Source organism: Takifugu flavidus, chromosome 15, assembly GCF_003711565.1.
Source record: "Takifugu flavidus isolate HTHZ2018 chromosome 15, ASM371156v2, whole genome shotgun sequence".
Taxonomy (NCBI): Eukaryota; Metazoa; Chordata; class Actinopteri; order Tetraodontiformes; family Tetraodontidae; genus Takifugu; species Takifugu flavidus.
In genome coordinates this window covers 5538634-5542971 of record NC_079534.1, presented here as the reverse complement: position 1 = coordinate 5542971, position 4338 = coordinate 5538634, and the positions used below count along the sequence as shown (strand labels likewise).

General features: G+C 49.6%; 3 pseudogenes; all 3 read right to left on the bottom strand.

Moving 5' to 3' along the window:
* Positions 1 to 559: 559 nt before the first annotated feature.
* Positions 560 to 1032, bottom strand: LOC130539080 (T cell receptor alpha variable 38-2/delta variable 8-like; annotated as a pseudogene).
* A 543-nt stretch (positions 1033 to 1575) lies between these two features.
* LOC130538829 (T cell receptor alpha variable 38-2/delta variable 8-like) lies at positions 1576 to 2590 on the bottom strand (annotated as a pseudogene).
* Positions 2591 to 2901: 311 nt separating this feature from the next.
* LOC130538998 (T cell receptor alpha variable 38-2/delta variable 8-like) lies at positions 2902 to 3331 on the bottom strand (annotated as a pseudogene).
* Positions 3332 to 4338: the final 1007 nt, after the last annotated feature.

Sequence of the window (4338 nt, the reverse complement as noted above, 5' to 3'; positions counted from 1 at the left end):
ATAAACATTAGAACTTGAAGTCTCATAGTTACATCTGAGCGTTACATCTTCTCCTTCTCTGCTGCTGATTCCATTTTTCATCCCTGGAACAGGGGAAATTTTCTGCCCCCATGTTGTTTCTGGAAAACACAGAAGACATGATGTCCGTCTGACGGTATGTTGGAAGAGCCACCGATATACGGAGCAATCTGGACAAAACACCTACCAAAGCAAAGAGCAGCCAGAAGAATCCACAGCCAAGGTTCCATCTCTGCAAGAAGCTCCAAAGCAGCAGGAGAAACTGTCTGATGTTCAACATTCGGTGGTGGCCTTGTTCTCTTCTGGCAGCTCTTTCTGCTCTCAGCATGGTTAGACACAGAGGAGCACACCTCCTCCTGGGTCATGTGGCCCTCTAGTGTAAACGAGTCTCTCATCAGTTTCTCAAAGATGAAAACTTTGTTCATCACATCTCCTGACAGGAAGAGACGCTGTGTGTCGCCCTCTAGCGGCCGCTGCTCAGTGTGGCCTTACTGTGGAGGTTTTAGTGCGCACTTCTGCTGCTTCCTGTCACTGTGGGCCTCAGAGCACAGTAGTACACTGCAGAGTCTGACAGCTGAAGCTCCTGGATCTTCAGAGGAGCTGATTTCATGGTGGGGTTCAGTGTGGAGGAAAATCTCTCCTTAACTCATCTTCTGTTTTCCCCTCATCACCTTTCAACCTCCTCAGGATGAACTGGGGTCCGCTGGTCCCATCCTGTTTGTACCAGAACAAGTTCGGGGATGTGTAGGTGGTCTGAAAAGTACAGTCCAGTGTAACAGTGTCCCTTCAGCAGCAACAACATCTTCTGGTGGCTGCATCACTTTGTCTTCTCCTCGACACTCTGATGAAGAAGAACATGCAGGAATCACTCAAGATGATCCACTGAGTGGCTCAAAAGTTTCCACATCTGACGCACACAGTTCTGGCCTCTAATGTGAGGCAGTGGCAGCGTGTGGTTGTCTTGTACCTACCAAAGCAAAGAGCAGCCAGAAGAATCCACAGCCAAGGTTCCATCTCTGCAAGAAGCTCCAAAGCAGCAGGAGAAACTGTCTGATGTTCAACATTCGGTGGTGGCCTTGTTCTCTTCTGGCAGCTCTTTTTCTGCTCTCACCATGGTTAGACACGGATGAGCACACCTCCTCCTGGGTCATGTGGCCCTCTGGTGTGACGAAGGCTTCCAGGAGCTGGGTGCTGTGTTGTTGTAGACAGGTTGTGGGTTTCCTGTCACTCTGGGCCTCACAGCACAGTCGTACACAGCAGAATCTGGAACTGCAGCAGAGGACACCTGCAGATCCACTCGGTCTCTGACTCGTTGGGAGAGAACTTTGGCCGTGATCTTAGAGTTGCTGCAGGTCAGCACACTGGCAGCAGCTTCTTGTAGCAGCTGGACTCTCCAAGTTTTGGAGTTTTTCCATCTCAACAGGAGAGATTTTAGATGTCTGATGAGATGATTCATGTCAAAGAATGGTGAAAATGTGAGGACCGAGATTTCACCCCTGTGGTGCCCCAGAAGAACTCACAACCTGAGGAAACAACACATGAATTCTTTTCTTATTGCCAGAAAAAAAGCTGAAGAAGTGAGGACAGGCTCATCTTCATCATGAAGTCTTCACGTTGGTGCCTCCGTGGAAGCTAATGGAGCTACAGGAAATGACTGGTTCTCTGGTGTCTCATTCATGCATCAATAGTTCTACCACCAACCTTGTTTTGTCTTAACATCATTGCTCTTTCTTCTCTGATTTTAGTTGTTCATCTTTGTCAATATTGGGGATTGTTTTCACTCCTCTTCTTCACCACAATTGGAGACAATATAATTTCTTTACTGCATTAACTTGGTTTTTATACTTTGCGTGAAAAAAGCCATAAAATATTTATAATGAAAGAGAAACAACATAGTTCCTCTTCCTGTCTTGGAGGCCTCTTCATCTGTGCTCCAGGTTTGATTTCTCTCATCATTTTTAAAGATGAAGAAAACTTTGTCATCACATCTCCTGACAGGAAGAGACGCTGTGTGTCGCCCTCTAGCGGCCGCTGCTCAGTGTGGCCTTACTGTGGAGGTTTTAGTGCGCACTTCTGCTGCTTCCTGTCACTGTGGGCCTCAGAGCACAGTAGTACACTGCAGAGTCTGACAGCTGAAGCTCCTGGATCTTCAGAGGAGCTGATTTCATGGTGGGGTTCAGTGTGGAGGAAAATCTCTCCTTAAACTCATCTTCTGTTTTCCCCTGACCAAAGGTGAACTTGCTCAGGATGAACTGGGGTCTGCTGGTCCCATCCTGTTTGTACCAGAACAAGTTGGGGATGTGTCGGTGGTCTGAAAAGTACAGTCCAGTGTAACAGTGTCTCCTTCAGCAGCAACAACATCTTCTGGTGGCTGCATCACTTTGTCTTCTCCTCGACACTCTGATGAAGAAGAACATGCAGGAATCACTCAAGATGATCCACTGAGTGGCTCAAAGAGTTTCCACATCTGACGCACACAGTTCTGGCCTCTAATGTGAGGCAGTGGCAGCGTGTGGTTGTCTGGTACCTACCAAAGCAAAGAGCAGCCAAGAATCCACAGCCAAGGTTCCATCTCTGCAAGAAGCTCCAAAGCAGCAGGAGAAACTGTCTGATGTTCAACATTCGGTGGTGGCCTTGTTCTCTTCTGGCAGCTCTTTCTGCTCTCAGCATGGTTAGACACAGAGGAGCACACCTCCTCCTGGGTCATGTGGCCCTCTAGTGTAAAAGAGTCTCTCATCAGTTCTCAAGATGAAGAAAACTTTGTCATCACATCTCCTGACAGGAAGAGACGCTGTGTGTCGCCCTCTAGCGGCCGCTGCTCAGTGTGGCCTTACTGTGGAGGTTTTAGTGCGCACTCTCTGCTGCTTCTGTCACTGTGGGCCTCAGAGCACAGTAGTACACTGCAGAGTCTGACAGCTGAAGCTCCTGGATCTTCAGAGGAACTGATTTCATGGTGGGGTTCAGTGGGAGGAAAATCTCTCCTTAAACTCATCTTCTGTTTTTCCCTGACCAAGGTGAACCTGCTCAGGATGAACTGGGGTCTGCTGGTCCCATCCTGTTTGTACCAGAAGATGTAGACGTCTGTGTCTGTGCTGGTGTAGTGACAGTCCAGTGTGACTGTCTGGTCTTCTGCTGCCATCTCCTCTGCTTTTGGTTGCAGCACAGTGTCTTTTTGGGTTCTGCACTCTGGAAAACAGACAGCATGAAGGTGCTCTCAGGGAATCGTACTCACATCCCTCTGGTGTGACAGACAGAGTTGTATCATACCAGCCCACAGAGTTGCCATCCACAGTGAGACGAACAGAGGAGTCATGTTGAGGAACTGTGAGCTCCAGCCACAATGAAGAGCTCTGTGATGTCTCCGTGTAGTCTTCTTCAGACCTCAGACGGTTTGAGAAGGAGGAGCCTGACCAGAGGAACTGAGCTCCATCACAAGCTTCTACTGACAGCTTCACATCCTCCAACTCACTCATTATTTCTACTGTCTCTAGATGGAGACCTCGACTGTAAAACAAGGACTACCTGAGAGTTACCAGCACAGGAGCATCAAAACATCACAACCAAACACAGATGAAATCCCTTTCCTGATCTGATTCAGAAGGTCTGTTTGCATCTCACAGCTGTGGTGCCAGATGAGGGTTCCCCTACCTGGGGGTGAGGGAGACGGTGGTCTACAGGTCCTGGAGGCCTATGGGTCTTGGAGAAGTACCGGTCCTGCATGCCTACAGGTCCTGGAGGCCTACGAGTCCTGGAGGTCGACAGGTCCTGGAGGTCTATGGATCCTGGAGGCCTATGGGTCTTGGAGGAGTACCGGTCCTGGATGTCTACAGGTCCTGGAGGTCCACAGGTCCTGGAGGCCTATGAGTCCTGGAGGCCTATGGGTCCTGGAGGAGTACAAGTCCAGGAGGTCTGCAGGTCCTGGAGGTCTACAGGTCCTGGAGGCCTACGGGTCCTGGAGGAGTACAGGTCCTGGAGGTCTATATGTCTTGGAGGAGTACCGGTCCTGGATTCCTACAGGTCCTGGAGGCCTACGAGTCCTGGAGGTCGACAGGTCCTGGAGGTCTATGGATCCTGGAGCCTATGGGTCTTGGAGGAGTACCGGTCCTGGATGCCTACAGGTCCTGGATGTCAAACAGCCCTGGAAGTCGACAGGTTCAATCACCAAAAGGAATAGCAGAAGCTCAAGTCAATGAAGAGATTGTAGTTGCAGTTTTCTTTGATGTGGAGAAAGTGTTTGACATGATGTGGAGGGAGGGGCTGCTGGTAACATTGCAGTTCATGGTGATAGCGGGGAAGCTAATGGAGCTACAGGAAATGACT